This window comes from Oenanthe melanoleuca, chromosome 1A (assembly GCF_029582105.1).
Source record: "Oenanthe melanoleuca isolate GR-GAL-2019-014 chromosome 1A, OMel1.0, whole genome shotgun sequence".
NCBI lineage: Eukaryota > Metazoa > Chordata > Aves > Passeriformes > Muscicapidae > Oenanthe > Oenanthe melanoleuca.
In genome coordinates, this window is record NC_079334.1 from 60,258,645 (window position 1) to 60,280,176 (window position 21,532).

The 21,532-nt window shown below is 33.8% G+C and overlaps 1 protein-coding gene across 6 annotated transcripts in view; it reads right to left on the reverse strand.

Moving 5' to 3' along the window:
- CACNA2D1 (calcium voltage-gated channel auxiliary subunit alpha2delta 1) overlaps nucleotides 1-21,532 on the reverse strand; it is a 342,789-nt gene that overhangs the window by 105,689 nt on the left and 215,568 nt on the right. The gene's annotated exons all lie outside the window — the stretch shown is intronic.

Below are 21,532 nucleotides of genomic sequence, written 5' to 3' on the forward strand. Positions count from 1 at the left end.
AATTTCAAATGCACAGTTATTTTTGAAAAGCAAGGGCTTTTTGATGATTTAGTCACTAATTCTTTCTTTTGTGTTGCATACTGAGATTGTAAGCAATGTTTCTTAAATTGAAGCACCTAGATCAGCAAGCCAAGAGTGCAAAAGAACCTAGAGGAAAAAAACTTGTGAAAAGAACTAAAGATGTAGGTATAAATCCAATAAAAACTGGCACTTGTGACAGAGATCCTGGTATGGTATTGCACACAGGAAAGAAAATTCATCTTCTCTTGCAAATGGGAAAGTCAAGCTGAAATAAAAACAGTTCACATTTAAGGGACCTGAGTGGCATTGCAGAGCAAAATGTGGTATGTAGGTCCACATTCTAGTCCCCTGCTACAATGGAAAAAGAAGATAAAAATAAGGATGGATTGAAAGTTAACAGTTTACAGCCCATTTCCAAAGTAAGGCTTTTAATAGGTACTAGAGAAATGAGACCACAACATTAAATTTTATAGGCTTGTTTTTAAAGGTTAAGGAGAAAATTGCTACACCATGTATTTTGCAGAAAGGTTTATGGTTTTTTTTCAGAGTAGTTTTAAGATATTACTCTCTCAAGAGAGAGCTTTTTGAAGAAATATCAAATTAAATTTCCAACTCTTAAGATTTCCTGTAAGCAATAAGCTTGTACAATATACCTCTCTTTTTGTCAAGTAGATAATTAGAAATAAATATATGTTTACTTAAAGAAGAAAAATTCCCTGAGGCACCATGAGATGTTAATTATAATTTTTAAATGGTTACTGTTTAATTATGTCTTAGATCCCATTTGACCTGCTGTGCAATTAAAGATTATGTATGGACTTTCTAAACTTGATTTTGTGTCAGGTCTTGCTTCCAGAAGTGACTCCATTAAGTCATTAGAAGCTCTGTCACTTAGGTAGACAAGATATTTTCAGCTTGATTTTGCTTCTTTTCATGTTACTGTTTCCTATTCAGAGGGACAGGTACAAATCTCTTCACTCCAGTGACCAGTGACAGGAGTGGAGAAGAAAGCAGGAGCTGTGTCAGGGAAGGTTTAGGTTGGGTATCAGGGAAAGGTTCTTCATCCAGAGGGTGGCTGAGCCCTGGAACAGGCTCCCCAGGGATGTGATTACAGCACCAAGCCTGGCAGAGCTCAAGAAGCATCTGGACACAGTGTGGGGCCAGGAGCTGGACTTAATGATCCTGATGGGTCCCTTCCCACTCAGCATATTTTATGATTCTATGATGGTGACATCACCCAAAAATGATTTGCAAATAATTACATATGGATGCACACACCTCTGTAATACACACTCATATATATGCAAATATATATCCCAAATAAGCACATACAAAAAAAAAGAGATTGTCTACAGATAGTAAAATAACTAAATACTGAAGTGCCAAATCCATATACTAGAACTGAATTTTAGCACTTTATTAGACTTGTTGAGATTAGGCTATAAAGTAAGAGATAAGGATTACTAGATCTGTGTGCTATATTTGTGGGAAAGTGAAGCTTTACAGTGAGATTTGAGAGTTTTATGATATTATTTATGTCCCACTTTCCCCTTCCTCCTCCTTCTCTATAACTTTCTCGTGGAGACAAATACAACAGTCTAAAAAATCCAAGAATAAGCAGCAAGGGGAAAAAATCAAATTGCCCAAGACATGCATCTGGAATTAAAAAAAAAAAAAAAAAAAAAGTAGAATTCCAGAAAGGCAACAAGAACAGAGCACCTTAACAGAAAGAAACTGTAATAAATCTGGGAAAACCCTACTAACAGTTTGTAATATATCTGTTCTTAGGCACTGAAAAACAGATATTCCTGCACCCCAGAAATTCACAGTTAAGTGCCCAAGTCTCATTTCTGTAATAAACCGTAGCACATGACAGGTTCAACATGTATCACCTTCCTCTTAATTCACTTTCTCATTAAGACAAAAAAATGGTGTTTGGAACAGAAACACAGTTTATTAGGTGGGACTGATTCACAAAGAGATTATTATGTGATCCTTACAATAATAATTCCTGGAGTGGTTTGTATTTGTAATTCAAACCAGCCCTGTTCATTCTGTTTTGGTTTTATATGTTTGTTTGGTTTTGGATTTTTTTTGGTGTTTTTGTTGTTGTTATTTTGTTTGTTTTTATTTTTTTTTGGGGGGGTTGTATTTTGGTGTTGGTTGGTTTGTTTGCTTTTTGTTCTTTGGTTGGATTTCTTCATTCTATCTAAAAGAAAACGATGGAGAATGCACCACAACTGTGCTAACTAATCCAGTAATTAGTAAATGAGGAAGAGGATGCTGGGAATTTTAATTTGAATATTTTTCTAAGTGTTTTTCCACAGCTTCCACTAACGTTTTCCTTTCCTAAAGCATAAACCTTGCACATAAAAAACCAAAAAAACAACAACAAAAAAAAACCAACCAAACAAACAAACAAAACAAAACAAAACAAAACCAAACCAAACCAAACCAAACCAAACCAAACCAAACCAAACCAAACCAAACCAAACCAAATCAAACAAAACCAAAAAACCCCAAAAGAACTGCAAATCAAGTCCTATTTCTTTATTTTTTTCCCCTCTTTTTTTTTTGTTTTTGGAATGCAATATCACTGGTAATAGCCCACGTCAAACCAATACCTCTGAGTTCTGGTTTAAAGCCTACAGCAATGGATTTGAAACATTCCAAAGAAAAACAAGCACACCCAGTCCTAACCAGCAAAAAAATTATTCTTCAAATGTGTTTAGAGGTGTTACAGTCACACTTCTGTATATCCACTTGTCTTTGAATTAACTTACATACAGGAAAGAGCTGTTGACTGATAATTGGCAGAAAATCTAATTGGAGAAAACTCTCCAATAAGCTTATTTTCAGTTCTGCTAAAAGAAGTCTTTGAAGATTACTGCTTCAGAGTACATCAGCTGCTACCTTTCACATGATACAAGCAAGATGAAAAAATAAAATTCATCCTCACACAATATGAAAGATCACTCTTTGTGGCTAATTCCACTGAATTCCATCCATCTTTTTTTTTTTTTTCATTCTTCTTTGTGATATGAGGTTTAGAGGCCTTGACAAGGAATGGATTCAATTTTCCCCTGCAAATGCAATCAATAAAAAATAGGAAGCACTGCTGTGCCTTCTTTACAAGTACTGGAATACACTTCTGATGATTTATTCAATGTAGAGGATCTGGCCTGCATGCAAGGCAGAGAACAACTTTATTTGAAAAGCCTGAGCTGTATTTCCTCTATCTGAAAATATGTGAGCTGCCATTCCCTGATGTGGCAGCTACACCAACACTGGGGAGAAGAGAAGGGAGATCCTTAGCACTTCATTAATATTCTTTTAAAGTCTGGAATGTATTATCCTTCCTTACCATGCTTAATGAAGTTGACCCATTGATTTCTTTAAAGATAACACAGAGTAGTGATTGTTATGACTTAAATATATATTTCAATCAAATATAATAAATTTAAAAGTGGGCAAAGACGGACAATACTTTTGCAAGTGTCTCTTTTTGCATAATGTGTGCAGACACAGACACTTCCAAATGTAGCCATACTCATCAGATAATAGAGAATCTCTACTGAAGGTATAATCTAGTTTTCTTTATGACTTGTGTGTTTCTGTAATTTTTTTAAAGATTAATTCCTTCATGCTGGTATTAAGTTACACAGAATTTTATTCACTCCCCATTGTGACTGGAAAGTTGCACTTCTGTCTCCTCTTACATGGGACTAGGAAGGAATGGACATTTTGTTTCAAGGTACTTTTTAATTAGCTTATCCATATGTGTGCCTTTGTTAGTATATACATATACATATATAGACACCTGCATTTTCTACACAACTTCCAAACCAAATTTGAAGAACTATTCAGTAGTAACTTGAACTTCAACCCTTTGAATTTAGATGTGTGTTATAAGCCAGCTTCTTCTCTCTTGCAAAAGCAAAAAGGCCAAACCAATCAAAATATTTATAGTGGCTCCAAAATCAACATTTTTTTCCGAGGTAATTGGTCCTTTAAGTGACACTGGAAACCCAAATCAAGATATTTATGCTTTTTATACAAAACCATAGGAAAGTGAACTGAAAACAGTAATTCAAAGAAACTTTACAGCTGATTAGAAAATATTAGAGAATAATAGCAAAATTTTGAGAGATGAGGGAACTGGGTAAAATTTTGAAAGATGAGGGAACCCTCTCTTTTAGACTCTCCACTTTTACCAGAGCAAGTATGCCAAGGTGGTGTATCCTTTTCATTCAAAGCAAGAGAGGAAAAGCAAAAATAGGTCTTTGAATTTAACAAATAACAGTTGTTATATAGTGGCATTTTCAATTCGATATGTCATTATTTTATATGATGTTCTACTGGATCTTGTACATATTACGTATCTTCATATTTGTTACAAAATCTTGCTGTGAAAGAAACATTTCCATATCCCAACAGATCATAATTTAAAATTACTGGATAATCAGAACTGTTTGGGTAATATACATTTAATTGTGAATTAAACTAAAGTATTAAAATACAATTTTTAATATTTGGAGCAATTATTGAATCAAATTATTTCAAGTTCTATAGAGTAGATATTTTACACTTGCAATTACTAGCATAAATGGTAAAATGTCATGTACTTTTTCTTCTAAATGAGCAACTTCTCCACTCCTCATTAGATATGTGACATCATGTCCCAGACACTTCTATAAATAATTCCATGAAGAAGTCACTGAAGTCTAGAATACTGTTTTGTCTGTGTCCAATCAAGTAAATTAATTGGCAATGCTATTTGTTGTCTGCTGCCTGGCTTTGCTGCCATACACTGATAGCCAGAGAAGAACAGTAAAATCTTACTAAAATGAGTAATAACCAGGAGAAGGAAATTAGAATAAAAATGGCAAGGGCAAAAGAGGGAATTAAATTTCTACTATAACTCAACAAAAAGGAGTTAACACAATGCAGAGATACAGATCCTTTAGTACACACTCATAATTTTTCAACAAGTTCTTTATCTCTACAAAACACAAAGGACACCCATATTCTAAACTTCAACCCATTGCTGACACCAGTATTTGTGCATCTTACACATTGTTACCTTGCTTCCTTTTATTTCAAATTATGCTAGGATGTATTTCAGAATGGAATAATACTTGATCTCAACCGTACAATGCTGTAAGGTTTTTTTCTGAGAAGATGATGACAAGAAGAGAAAATGTGTGAAAAATATGTTCATTAGAGTGGTTCTAGAGGACTTTTCAAATTTTGTAGATATATACACAGTCTAAAAACCTGCTAAATATTTTTATCATTTTATTATTATAAAAAATAATTATATTATTCACTATTAGTTTTACAGATTACTTCAAAGTAGGGTCTCTATTTGTAAATAATTCCTTCTTTAAAAAAACAAAACCAAAATAAAAAGAACCAGAAAAAATACAAAGAGATGAGTATGTTGTATTTTTATGGAAATATATGGGATTAAATATCAAAAAAAACCACCCACATATTTCATATATTAACTCTGTTCTTCCTTCACTTTGCTCTAATTTTTTGTTAGCATTTCAAAGGATATCCTAGTGACATTCAAAGTAAAGTAACTACAGAGATATGCTTGATCTTTAATGAAGACTTCTCTCTAAAAAAAATTAATTAGGTGTTAACAAAACCAAATAAAACCAATCAAAAGACTGTCTGCAAATGCTGTTCTGGAATAATTTATTAAACTCCATCATCATTCTGCCACAGTACCACCACTTCAATAACTTTCTAATCACTAGAGCACCTTAAAAGATCAAGAAATCCCAAGGAATAGCTGGGTTAAGTGAGAAGGAAAAGGACTAGGAACAGACAAACTCATGCAAAAACACTCTCTTATTTCATGTTTTCTGCTTTTTAACTATTTTGCTGTTTTCCATCATATTCTGTTTTAATTGTAGTCTGAAAACAGTTAATTCAGAAGTGGATGGTATTCTTGTTTGGTTTTATGTAGATCACCTCTTAAAAAGTTATAGCAGTTTTTCTTACCACATACATAACATGAATCAACATTTCCTTCTATCCTCTCCCCAGCCATGGCAAACTGGAGAGCACATGTATCTCCAGCAGAAATAGAGATGTGTTAGTACAACTAAATAAAGACTACTCATCATATTGCTTGGGATTCTGTAAGTTCCTTTTGTCCATCATGACAAGGACTTGAACTGCAAGGGAACAAAATGCTGAAAATGGCCACTAAGATGGACTGTGAAGGCCAAAAAGTCTGTCCTCTGAAAGCAGACAGGCTCAGTGATGCAACCCAAAAAACAGGTCACAATGCAAGCCCACCCTCAAAAATGGTATGTAAGGGCAAGGATGGCACTAGCACAAGAAAAAAGGTAGAAAATACTTGAGAATAAATTAGAAAAGGCAATTAGAAGGTCTCTTTTAGAGAAGAATGCCATAAATGGTTTTTTGCTATGAGATACCAGCAAGCAGCCCAGGTCTTTTAAGATTGTGCTTGATCAGTTTAATAAAGGAATGACATGGGCTAGCTAGATTAAGAACTGGATTTGTCAAGTGAAAAGCTGGCCTACTCTGACATATCTCCCTTTGTTACAAATAAAGAAAATGTATTTTAGAAGTTTAAATTTAGTAACTAAATAACTGCACTTTTATACAGAGCAATGTCAGAGGATGAATTGTAAGTAAAGCTACTTATTCATCTATAATTACTGAATATTAAATGCTTGCAAATATAGATATTTATATTTAATTCATATATATTTCTAACTGGAGTACATACATATGTATGTTTTCTATATTATAAAATATTAAAATTAGTCATTTTTGTACTGTAAAAATTATTTTCTTATATAGGTAGTATATGGAGAACATATTTTAAGAAACATTAAAGTAATACAGAGGATTTTGCTAATGGATTCTAATCTAATCTCCATATATAGGAAATATTAAGGAATAGCAGGCTGGTTTATTTTATTTAAATATATCTCTGGCAACAGAAATCTAAGACACACCAAGTGTGAGGGGAATAAGTACACAAGCAGGAAATGTGAGAAAAATAATGATGAGACAAGGTCTGTTTCATCACCTGAGCTAGTAAAGATGTGACAGCTCCTGCTCCCCATCAATATTCCAATCAGCTCATAGATGAGTCTTGCAAATTAAAAATAATGAAATTTCAACAAACATTCTTTTTTTGCTGTTTTTCTCCTTTTTGGTCAAAGTCTGGTCCAAAGAGAAAGTGGACTGATATTTTCTGAAATTCAACTACCCAAGGAAAAAATCCCCCTTTGTCCAACAGATGAAAATCTTTACCATATGCAATTGCATTATGTGTTTTCAGAACATAAAAACAGAACAAAAACTGTTATTCTTGGCTGTAGCATCATCATAGGTGTGTACCTCGACTGTTAAGTGTGGTTTGGTGTTGCTCTCCAGATTTTATAGAGGGAATATGAATAAAACTCCTCTCTCTTTAAGATCATGGGGCTAGAGTACCAGAAAGTTGAAAGCTTGCTGCCTGTATAAACAGAGGTACTTCTTGCTCTGAAGACATTTCTATTTCTTGCTATAAACACTTTCCCTGTCCCTCTACAAAAGGAAAAACACAATCTTTTTTTTTTTTCTTCTCTAGCGTTTACACTGTGTGGAAGGATGCACAGACTTCTAGTCCTGTTCTTCTGAGATGCCAAGCTCTGCTCCACTCTTGGAGTGAATCCTGTCCTCCCTGAAATTAATGACAAAAATTTTACTGCCCAGGGAACTGATTTCATCCTTCATCTTCAACACTGTAACCCTGCAGTGTTCAGCCAGTCTCTCTGTACATAGTATTTTGTCAGTCTCATCCAAATAGCAGATGAAAATATTAGGAGTTCATGATTATTGCTTTGGATGATTTAAGAAAATTAAGAAAAAAAAATCCTTATAAATCACTTCATAAGAATCCGAATGCCTTTGAAATAATAAAAAGCTCAAAAGGATCTTTGAGAACACAGCAAAACTAAGCTTCTTTGTAGTTGTTTTTGTCTGCTTCCATGTCATGCGTACTCTCATGAGTATATATTCATCTGAATTTTTTCTCTTCCCTGCTTTAATCACTCAGTAAAGCAGTTCTTTGTTCTACAATGTCCAGACAAAAACAAATTTTAAGAACATGTGCTTGCTGAAGGTCTCCTGGTTCTGAATTTACTTTGTGAATATAAAACCAGAGGACAAGGCAGTAAAATTGCAGAAAACTGGAATGAGATAAGAAAGACATCTTATCTTACATCTACTTTACTGTTTAAGAAGAAATTTTATCTTGTTATAAATACCTACCCTAATGGCCTAAAGTGTACTACATTTTAGTTACTCTAGCCTCCCATATTTAACTAAGGCACATAATCCTCCCTGAATGAGCAATACTGCATAAACAGAGCTTTTAAAATGAGAGAAGCTGCTGAGTTTGAGGTTTCTTAAGGCTTCTGTATGGATTGTTTCCAATACTAGGGAGAGAACAATGTGTTAAGGAAATACAGACACAGCTGGAGCAATTGCTATGGAGTGAAAAAAAAAATGCATATGGAAACAAATTAGTTAAGAATATATTATAAAAAACCCTGAAGTCATACAGTATTTTAAGCATCTATTTTTAACTAAAGTAAGGGAGTAAGGATACAGAGTGCCATAGTTCCCAAGATAAAGGAGGAGGATACAAAAGTATGAATCTGGATATGAAATAAAGTATAGGAGTCATATGACATAGTGAAATAAACAAAACTTCAGACTCATTCTTACAGGCATTTCTACACGTTTAACTTTCATATTTAATAAATGAAAGAAGCAAAACTGAATGCCAGGAGCTCAGCACCTGCTAAATCCCACTTCACTCTGACATTCTGCATCAATTCAGGATGTACTCCAGGGAAATAATGGCCCAATGTGCTAACAATCCATTGCAGCAATTGTTTCAAAAATTGAAAAAGAAAGGCTCAATTGTTTTTTTCTTACAACTTTCATGAAAAAAAAAAAAAAACAAAAACCAAAAAAACCCAAATTCTTTTAAAAAAATACAAAAAAAAAAAAACCACAACCAAAAGAACCAATGAAGCAGCAGAAAGCTTCTTGTAAGAAACTCATTACTTTGCTTTTCTAACAGCACTATGGTTTCAGAGGCTTCACCTGTATCAGCCTGAAGTGCAAGGCAATGGAATCAACTATGTATATTGAAAAAATTGCTGCTGGGATTTCACTATTCATATGTAGGATTTGGAGATTTTATTTTCTGCTGCATCTGCCATGTGCTGCAGCCTGAATGCCCACCAAGAGCAGATGTGGCCAGGGCACTGCCAGAGTGCATCTCCTGCTTGGGCTGCACCAGAGGCAAACCCAGCTGCTGCTCTCCGAGGGGCTCAGCAGGGCCAGCTGCAGCAACTTGGGCCAAACTTTTCTTACAAAGGGCATTTCTGACCTGAACTACAATCCTAACATAGATCCAGCTCTCATGAAGCAATAACATCAAATAAATTAGGTAGCTGAGAGTGAGAACAACTTGCTTTCCAATGGCAAAGAAGTTCAGTCAACCAGCAACACTTCACACTCAGGAGTGTCGTTCTGTCTCATGCACAGTCACCTCACAATTTTCATTTATCTGTAGCACCAGGTGTATTTGGAGCATAGCAATATCTTCATTATAAGTGCAAGGAGAGGACACTCAGTTTATTTAACAAGATGGGCCCGAGCATGATAAAAAACAAACAAAACACATTTTTACAGACACACAAACAAACTGTAACACATTTAACAATGACATTTTTATCGAAAAACCAACTGCTTCCTTGATACAAATATTCCTATATACAAATAAATATATGTGTATATATACAAATATATATACAAATGGCCAGCTTCCCATCTGTTGTAAGTGGACATATTTCCACTAAAGCCACTGCTATGCTATTCCAGTGTATAACATGAAAATGAGATGTAGTTTTTTTTATTTCTGATCATCAGTCTTCCTATAATTGGCAGAATTAGGAAAAAAAACAAACAAACAAAAACAAAAGCAAAAACAAAAACCCCCAAATGATTTCTTTTGAAGTCAGGAAATAAAAAATACTAAATGTCAAAAATACTTCTTTTCATTAAAATAAAAAATACCTATTTTTGCAGAAACAAACAAAAAATATTTTATTGCTTCAGTTATCTACAAGAGTGAGACAAAAAACAGGCAAGATACAAATGTTCTGGATAACAAGCTCCTACAAGCTTTCTTCAGGGACAACATTTAAAAAAACATTGTAGGACTAACCAAAGACAATCTTTCTTGCACAACGAGATTTCAGGTGCATGACCTAGTGAGTAATCATCAGATATCCATCCCTTGTCTCCCTTCTTGACAGCTTATGCCACAGCAAAGCATAAAATACTGTCAAAGGCATCCAGTTCACACTTTGTGACAACATCCAACAAACTGAAAAAGCAGACAAGTTATCCATCATCTGCTGAGAAGAGTACAACCCCTAAGGCAAGGCAATGGAAGAGACAAAAGCTGCAGCTATGCAATTTGTCACAATTAATTAGTTCATTATTAATGTATAATGATTCCATTTTGTTAAGTATGATCTAATCAAATAAGTAGAAACCTTTCATGTCTGGAAAATTTTAAAATGAGAATTAAGATCCAATGTATTGAGACAAACATGAGCAGGGGATTGAGGGAAGATCTCTGTCAGCAACAAAACAGAATTTACTGCAGAGTTCTGCCATACCCTTCTATTCCCCACTGTCCTCCTGGTTTTGGGAAAGTAAAAACAACCACTCAACATCCCTCTGCCTCTGAGCTCTATTTCCCTGCTATCTGTGACCGTCAGATCAAATTAAGGAGTAGTTTTGAAAATGGTAGAAAACTGCTAATAGAAGAAAAGGAAAAGTGTGCAAGTATGAACCTGGTGCAGAAATGAAGAGACATTAATGAAAAATTATCTGAATAGGTGTGTTCTGTGCAGATATCTGAGACACCAAAAAACAAAAAGAATTTTTTTGGGAGATCTATAATTGTAAGGAAAAAATGCAATGTTCTGAGAAAGTCAAGAATAATATTTGTGAGGCAATCAGAAAATGTTTCACAAAATTAGCTCTTATTATTCTGAAAGGAAACAGAAAATAAAACAGTAACTCCATACAATCAACTAAGACTGTGCCACTTGCAGAGATGCACAAAAAATCTTTAAAAAAATTATGCATTTTATATTATTGTTCACCATGAAGCAAAGACATATAAAATTTATTTTAAATCCATATACACATAATTCGTAGCTAAGTAAATTTTAAATAGTCAATGTCATCTGGATTATATATTACATAACTTTGTAAATACATGGTAAAGGTGTGTATACAAAAGCAGTTAAATCTATGGAAGAGACAAAAAATACAGTTCTCACACTGGAGTAGGGAGAAGTTGAGATAAACAACTACTTAATTTTGCCTCAGGTTGCATTCAGCCCTACTCTAGGCTTTCATTAGTCATTCCAGCAATTTATATTTTGCTCATGATCTTGCTTCATCTGCCTAGAGCTTTCAGTGTTTGCCTATAGCAAGACTGTGCTAAGGGTAAAAAAAAAATAAAAAAAAAAATTAAAAAAATTAAAAAACTAAAACATAGAACTGGAAAACTGGAATGTTTGCTTATCACTTTTTTTTTTTTTAGGAATGTTTTGGGTTTGAAATCAGGACATAATTCACTGTTCCATCCAGCGACTATATTTGCTGATTTAACTAGCATTTTATTACCCTAAATATTGTAAATAATGCATTCTTCCGTGGAATCCCCTAGTAAAAACTGAATCAGCAGATACATTAGAAACATAAAAATACAGATTTAGTGATATGAGTAGTCTCCCTGATATTACTGTTTATTGGAATGCTAGGTGGGGGGGTTTCCCCTCCAATGTGAGTAGCAAAACTGAATACTGACACTGTCAGCCACTATGTCAGTATTGCTAGATAATTATTTGTTAGGTCTTCAGAGTTGTCTTGTTTTGAAAAGACAGGTGTCTGCAAAGGAAGGCAGGAGCCTATCTTGAAATGGAAAATGTAAACCCCCTGCCACCGAATTACTGTAATTCAGAAATTAAGGATCAAAGATGTGGGAATATGAATGATAGTTCTTTACTAGGAAAATTAAAATAAAAGTGCAGTAATACAATAAAAACAAACAAAAAACAAAACAAAACAAAACAAAACAAAACCCAAAACACACACACACTAAAAAATACTGATAGAGTCAGAATAAAACCTGACACCCTGTTAGTCAGGGTGTTGGTAGCAGTCCAATTTAATGGTGGCTAGAGTCATGCTGGAGTGACAGATGTGGTTCTCTTTAACCTGTAGAAGGGTGTAGTTTTCCTCTGAAGGTCCAATGGTGGTGTAGATGGGCCTTCCTGCTCTTCCTTTGAGAGTAGTGGAAAAAGGCTGCTCTGGCATTCCAAATCAGATTTTAACTAGATAGGAAATGCTTGGCTTCTCCCCCTGGGTGGAGCATTTCACATTGGGATGATGTAATTTTATCAGTCCTGCAGTGGGACTCAGTGACCCATTAACAGAAGATAACTCCCTGGACAGAGGATGGATTGTGGAAAAGATAAAGAACCCTGCCCCACCTGGTTTTAACAGCTGGCCCATTAACAGAGGATATCTCCCCTGGAGCTATGAGGGATGGGTCAAGGAAGAGAACAAGAACCCTGCTCCACCTGGTTTCAACAGATGGTGAAACACCTTTTTTATTTATTTGTTTGTTTTGGGTTTTTTTTTTATTTTGGTTTTTTTTTTTGGGTTTTTTGTTGCTGGTTTTTTGTTTTTTTTTTTTTTTTGCTTGTTTGTTGAGGTGTTTTTGTTTGTTTGTTTTTGTTTTTGTTTTTTTTCATGGGATTAACAAAATTGCAAGATGGTGTCTGAAATTTAATTTAATTTTAATTTTTCATTTGCTTTTGGGAAGGTTTGTTGCAACAATATGTACAACAGTATAAGTCACAAAATTTTTAGAACTCTTCCTCATTGTGGAAGAGAATTATCCTTATGTTTATCCCTATTTGTATCATGAACAGGTTTTGTATTTTATCTATTGTAGGACTCTTAGTATAGTCATCCCAAGCATCATCTCCAGAGGCCTGAATCATCAAATCATCCTCTCAATGATATCTATATTCACATTCAGTTCCTGACAATGTGGTACAATCTGTGATAAAACTTCTTTTTATAAAAAAAAAGATTTTTTTCATATGCTGAAATGGCACAATTTAAAAGCAATCTCTTTATTCCTTTTGAGAAACAAAACATCCCTATTCCTAAGAACTCATTATAAATTGGTTCCTTCAAAAACATGATGCTAATGTCCAGTAACCAATTACAGACTGCAAGTGAATTAATGGGCACTGTGTAAACATCAGGGATGAAACATCCTCTGGAACTGTAAAACTGAATTTTCTCTCAAATATATAAAAACAGTGATTTTTACATATGGTGTTTCTATCTACCCTGAATATATAGGAAGTTTTCCTTTGAGAGATTTAGAGACATAAATATCAGCAGAAACCTGAATCTTCTCTTTGTGACCTACAATATTCCTTAATTGATATATAAAAGCATGCACAGAGTATTACCATATGAGGGTAAGGTACAGGTAAAGTGATAAATCTTCTCAAAGCACTGCTGCATCATGTCAGATGAAAAGCTGCTCTGGACCAGGGTGCAAATTTTTCTAATGTATGAATATTGCTAGAGGGAACTTCTAACTGTATGCTGCCTTATAAAGATTGTTCAAGTTTTGTTTAAATATTTAATGAGCTCTCTATGATATTTCAAAAGAATACTAGAAAGAGACCATTACAGAAGTACTCTTTTATGGGTGACATGAAAGGGATATGGATAGTTAAATTAACAGTTAATCAGGGCTTCTGAGACAACTCAACTAATGCATTTATCATTAACTTTACAAACATGTTCTTGAAAATCAAGGAGGTTTCTTTTCTCTTTTCTAATAGGATTTCAGTACATTTTTTCATTCATCAAAGCAAAAGGTTCTTGATACTTTTCAAGAACCGTTATACTGTGAAAAAAGAACCTAGTACTTGATATTTTTTTCTTTTCTTGAGATAAACCTTCCTATTATTGTTTATTTGTTAGTATGTAGTTGAAAAAAATATTTTCTGGCAGCTAAATTAAAAAAAAAAATCTTCCTCGATACTATCTTGGACTCCATTTGGAGGTACTAAGTGACAGCACTGAAGTAGCTAATGCAGGAATGAATGATCTTTCCATGGATTTTATATATTAGCTAAAACCAGATGCTGGCTCTTCTCATGTCCTTCTTGGGGAAATCTATCTGAGATCAAGAGAGGTTTTATCAGACCAGGTCTCAAAAAGAAAAAAAAAAAAAAAAAAAAAAAAAAAAAAACAGTGAGAGAAGTCCTTCAAAACCTGCCACATGATGAAAACAGACTTCTGATACTTCAAATCCCATTACTAATTTACAAAGAAGAGACCAATCCGTACTCTTGAAGTGCACTTGAGGAATGCTTTCTGATGCATTGCTAAGGGTCTGGGAGATTACCTGTGTGCTTTTTATTTTGAAGGATGCAATTTCTCCACTCATTTTTGTGGGTGCATAAAATTTCTAATACTGCTAGCCACAAACACTCCTTTAAAAACAGAAAAGGTACACTTTGTTTCCAAATAATAAACTCAGTCATATTAAAAAAACCCAAGGTCTTATTTATGTCTTTTTCTTTTTATGCTACACAAAAATATAAAGTAACTAACATATAAAACTGCACTTCCTATAAACCTGAATTTATGTAAAGTAGCTATTTAAAAAGAGCACCAAGAAGTTTGACTTGTGCATTGTATGGAATTTTAATTCTCTGATTATCATTAATTTATGTAGTTGTACAGAAGTTCAGGGTGTTTCAGCAAAATGCATTATGAAAATATATTCAAGGAATGGTATCAGGAAATGATTAGAATAGAAAATTCTAAAAGTTAAATATTTCTAAACTGACTAGCCGTGACAAAAGAATCCAAAATCCAGCAAAGAAGGTAAATTCTCCAAAAGGTTTTCTTCTCTATGGAAGATGTATAAATATGTATTTGGAGAATCTCTCACACAGCATATTGAACCACAGAAAATCTCTCTGACATTGGTATAAGGAGTAGGTGAATCTTTAGCCTTTCAGAGCTTTGTGTTAAATTACCCTAAAGGGATCTACATGGATGACTCCATGTACCACTTTGAGTAGATAAAAAGAAAGGTGTTTCCTAGTTTTCAAAATTAGAGAAATCAAAAAGTTAATGAAAACATGTTATCTTCTATATCATGAATCTACATTTGTTTAGGAATTAGGCAAACAAAAAAAACACCCACAACTCCTCTGCCCAATTCACCCTACTTCCCTCCATTTTCTTATTTTATGTAAGAATTCTGCTCTAACTTTGAGCTGGATCTGACAAAGGCTGATAACCAGCACACAGAAGTTAAGGTTTATATAATATAGAACATGCATTTATTGTCTCTAATTTATTTTCTGTCTGCTTCCAAAAGGTGCAAAGAAGTTGTCAGACATTGAACTAAAGAAGTTACTTGTTGGATTGCATGCAATGTGAATATATATTGATTATATTATATTATATTATATTATATTATATTACATTACATTACATTACATTATATTATATTATATTATATTACTTTTATTATTAAATGCAATCAATATATGCTGTATTTCTTAGAGAAGTATTCCTCTAAAGTATTAAAGTAAAAAGCATTCCTTAGAATTTCAGATCCATTTATTATAGATTTGTGAATATTTATGCACTATGTATTTTACCACATCTCAATACTGTCATTTCAAACAACCCAAGAAACCCTAGGAATTTACCAGAGAAATACCTCCATTTTGACATTGCTCTCCTCCTTTCTCAGTTTCAACAGAATAAGCTCAGTCCACAGAGAAAAATAGTTGAAAACAGCTTAAAATAAACATTGAAAAAAACATTAAAAATTATTTTATCATATCTAAAATGAAAGAATAAATTTTGCTAAATGTGCAACAAAACTCTTGATAAAGTTAGCAATAATAACAAGACATATTGGAAAATCATAAGGAAACAAATCTATTTTCTTGCCATTTTTAGAGTGTGAATGTTCCCCACATAACAAAGAAATGAAAAAGGGGAGGAAGGGGGAATGGGAAAGGAAGAAGCACATTCATCTACAATAATAACTGCCATTTTATATTCCCTGTAAGTGTGGTCCATATTTTGGATAAAAAGCCTGTTATTGGAGTCAAACAGCTTTTAGCTGCTGGAGCATGTAACTCATTCTGATCACACCATGCTGCTTCAAAGAGGGGGAAAAGCTAACTTCTATATCAGTAATTTGCAGTAATAGGAAGCTGTTACTAAATCAATGTCTTGTCTGGAAAATAAACGTTTCCATTTCACCTTTCACTTAGGCTAGTGGCAAGAGGCTATTATCTTGTGACTTTCTATTAGACCAGCACAATCTCAGACACCCATGTACAGCAAACACTGTCTAAAAGACTAGACACTATTTGCTAAGCTCATCCAAAAAAACCCGAAAAAACAAAACAAAGCAAAACAAAACAAAAAACAACCAAAGAACCCCAAATAAAATAAAATAGAAAGAAAGAAACAAAAACTCCCAAACCAAAACCCAAAAAACAGTGCGCAGAGGTTTTTTTGCTGCTGACCAAAATTTTGACTACAGTTAGTCTTACAACCTGTCAGCCTGGTAATCCCCAGGTAACTCCATATCCAATTTGCTGGAGACAATCTGGATGCCTTTCACAGGATAAGGGAGAACCACTATAACTTTAAAGATAAAACAAAGATGGGAAACTCCTCACTATTACTTTAAAGATAAAACAAAGATGGGAAACTCCTCAACATCATGCAATTTGTTGAGGGCAGCAATAATTGAGACTCCCATTTCTAAAGGACTACTACAAACAGTTAAGTTAAAAAAAAAATCAGAGGAACTTAATAAACTGAAAAACTTTCCCACTTTGCAACCAACCATTCATTTTTCCATTCTTTCCTTTTTTCAAAAACATTTTTCAGAACACAGAGAACAAGCTATAATCAGCAAAAGTACATACAGAGAGTGGATGAGAGAAAAAAAAAACCTTATGGATGATGAAATTATAAATGCCACAAATAGACACTCTTACATGCAACTTAATCAAATGCCTTGTCTTTCAGTTAAGATTTGCAATATTTTTTTTGGAAGTTATTATCTAAAGAACAAAAGCATGACAGATCCCAGCAAAAGCTTAAATTCATTACACTTGACAACATTGTAAGATCAAAGTGATATATGCCACATCTTTGTTCACTGGCAAACACATTTGTGCAAGTATCTGGACAAACTCTATTTAGTTCTCAGACATCATAACATTTTTTCTGCATATGAGCAAAAAATATTTTATAATTTCAGATATAAACCCTATGATTAAAATCAAGTCAACAACCATCTACATTTGTTGACCTAACAATACATGTTGCAACTATCCAGAACTATATGTGAAAACATGGATTTCACATCAAAGTAAGATTTGCAAAGCAGAAAGATTTTCCTGCTTAAGTAATATACATTTCTCATGCTGGTGAGAACTTCAGGAAATGAAATTTAATGTCAATAAAGAATTAACTAAGCAGAGACACTATTTCTGGGCTGGTTTTTTTTTTTTTTTTCTAGATCTAGATCAGGCATGAAATCTCATTTATTCACTGTTCATGTTATTACATTCAAGCTAGAACCAATGAAATCTCCAGGACACAATTCTGTCTCACAAGTTGAGAACAGGAAATCACTTGATTTTCCTATTATTTTACTAACAAGGCATCCAGAACTTAACACAATGTGTAATTTTAACACTAATTTAGGATGTTTAATTTTGCTTTTGCTATAATTTTACCTAATACTGTGACTATCTTTAAGTTCTCATAATATCCTATTCCTATATATTAATCGTATAAAAATATTAGCATCCTGTTTTTTATTATTTAAGTGCTTCAGGTGAAATACTAGTCCAAATAAAATCACTATGCTGATTCTAAAAAGCTAAAGGGAATTTGGGGTAATTAGTAAACTCTATGTACATCTTTAGGTTTCCTTAAAAAATCAGGTTTAGTGTTAAACTGAGGTTGAAAAACATGTTAAGATCAACAATTACCTTGACCTGCAATTACTGCTGAACAACATCCTGTCAAAATGGAAACTCAGATCAAGCCAGATACTATGTAAGAAGGCAAAGCAACATGTCACTTGATTAGAAAGCTGAAAAATCAGTAAAGATATGCTAGATATCTTGAAAGACATGCAACTATCTGAGAGATTTAATGAGCCATTGCAAATTAGGAACAAAACCAATGGTATTTGAAATTTATTATATTTATGATGCTGTCCAAGGAGTTGAGCACTTCTATTTGGATTCAACTAAATGACACTGAAGCAATGTACAAAGTATGTATTTGGTATGTCCAGAGTGACTGTGTTGAAACTTCAATCAGATCCATAGTCAAATGCCAATTACAGAGATTTTTATTTCAAATAAAGGAAAATACCAGCCTGAACAACTAAGCCTCCTCTCATCCCCAGAAGGAAAACTACTAGGAAATAACAAATAAAGCATCTCTTGGAATTACCCTCCCAGATCAGTAGCCCCTGTGTTACACCCTTCTTAGATCATTTAGTTTCTACTGTCTCTCAAAGGCTTTTTAACTGTGAAGTAGGTTCACATAATCCCATTTGGTCACTTCTAACGAGGAATGTGAGTACTGTTCTTCCATAAAGAACCACAGGAATATAGCAGTATCACAGAATCATACAACCATAGAATGGCTTGTGTGGGAAGGGGCATCACAGACTGTTTATTTCCAGCCCCATTCCATGGGAACACCTTAAGGGACACCTTATCAGCAAACATCTCTAGCAAGCAGTGCTGTTACCAAAACCTCCTTCCATCCTGCTGCATGCATGCAAAAGAGAACACAGCAACTGCAGTTACCACCTCTTTGGACCTCCAAAGCTAACCACAAAACCTTCTCTGGAAGGGAGTTCACATGCTAAACTATGACTGCTTGAATTGAAAGTCACCAAAGATGTAATTGGCCTTTTGGCATTCCCAGTCTCTATTTCTTCTTTGTTTTTGCCAAGCCCTGTGTACCTTTTTTGGGGTGGCTTTTTTTGGGATGTTTTGTTTGTTTGTTTGTTTGGTTTGGGGTATTTGTGTGGGTTTTTTTTGTTTGTTTGTTGGTTGGGCTTTTGTTTTGTTTTCGTTTTAAAGCACTTTGAGCAGTGTTGTCAGCTTGTTGTGGAAGATTTTTTAATTTAAGATTTCGTCATCATCTTTCCTTCAGCTCTAAACAGTCTGTCACTCACCATACCTATCATGCTGAGCTACCCAGTGTGCTTTTGATTTTCAGCTGCCAGCTGAAAAGGCCAAGGTCTAGACTTGTTTTATCCCCTCTTTCCTATTATCTTCCTAGTCAGCAACTATTTATTGGTTTTCAACAACATAAAGTAAGGTGCTGACATAAATGAGCCTGAGTGATTCAAATACTACTGAAAATAAATGGATACCAAGGACATAGAGCCTTTCACAGGAACAGACCAAAAGGTTAAAAATAAATAGCTTACTATGAAATGCTTCTAAAGACTGAACAGTTTTACAGGTAACTGTTTTGAAGAGGGGTGTGTCTAACTGCAAAAACCAAAATAATTTAAATAAACAACTTGTAAGCTGAAAACTGACTTGCCTTGAGATGTGTGACCTTGTTAGAAGTAACTAATGTTATGATGTTGATTAATGAAAAAGTCTTGATCTAGTTTTATAACAGATGCTCAAGCTAAGTGTTTTCATTGAAAAACTGAACATTTACTTGAAGGAGGCCTGACAGGCTCCAATGGCAAGGGCAGATAATGCTCTCCATGAAATGTCCTGTGTGAACTTGGAAGTCCTGCTAAGAAATAGGTTCTTCAAGCATAAATGTACTTTAACACATACATAGCTCAATCAAATTCATTCAACTAACCCAAAATCCACTGCAAATTCACATAAACACATCCACTGGGTAATGTTCAGGCTTTTATCCCAGAAATTTTTTTCCCTTATAAAAGATAAAAATGACCAATACTTTAACAGAAAAAGGCAGAAAATAATATTTTTTTAAAATTGTTGATATTTATTTTCAAATTTCTATATTATGTAAAATAAGCAACAACTAAAGACAACCTGAATCAAGAGGGCACTCCAAGGGAAAGGACAGGATGCCAAGGCTGCAGACACCCAATATCTTAAGCAGAAGTATGGCAAAAGTTCTTTATTATCAAACAGGGATATGAACAATTTCTAGAGATGCAATTTGAGAAAAAAGGAAAATCCAGTATGTGACAAAGTGAGTCCACAGTAACAAATAAACAGTAGTCATATCCTTAAATTACGTTCTGTATGTTGTTGCAACCTTTCAAGACTGCAAATTTTTGACATATCCACAAAAGGCCACTAAGTGTATTCAAATCCACATATGACTACATAATATTTTCTTTTGTCTTTCCTTTTCATTATCTGTCTTCCTCATTTCAAAATTAAAATTGAACATATGGTTTGTAAAGGGGGTACTACTATAAAAATAGTAATAACTACAATGCTGGAAAATATGATAATGCACATGCTAAAATAAGTGTATAGAATATATATATTCAATCTATTAATCTAGTCATGATTTTACATGCCATTTCTTGGTAATCAACCATGATAAATTTATCAATATGGATATCTCAACAGAATCTAGATTTATTGCCTTTCTTTTTAATATATTATCTATCACAGTCAGTATTTTCAGAACAAAATACTTTGAATCTTAACTTCTATGTCCTGTCCACCTGAAATTTAAGAACTTTATTTCCCTTTCTTCTGAGAAAATCAAATCAATGAAGTATTTTTTAGAGTATAGATTTATAAAGATTCATCATGTAAGCCTTGTTAACTGCAATAACACAGGGATATAATTTTTAACCAGTAGAGGTTTAAAAAATCATAAGTAAGAGCTAGGCTGCCATAAACTCAGAAAAATTCACAGCTGTGGTATTACATGCTGAAAATACAAGACATTATGAAATATGAGGACCAATTATTAAAAGAATAGTTTTACAGAAACCAAATTTCTTTTGCAACATTGCAAAGCTGAGAACTAGATTTCTTTCCAGGGGGAAATCTTTCATAACTCTGTTGATAATAAGCATATTAAGCCTCTTAGATATTAAAACCAAGACAAAACAACAAGACAGCTTTAAAAAATTTAATGAGTACAGGGATGGTCCCATAGAAAATATTTCACACTGCCCAAGTGAAAAAATTGACAGTCAACAGATATTTTATTTCAATTCCTCATAATTTGTGTGGGTCAAGTAAAGAATAAACAAGCTCTTGTTATTCAAATAGACTACCTTTGTGTCACAGAA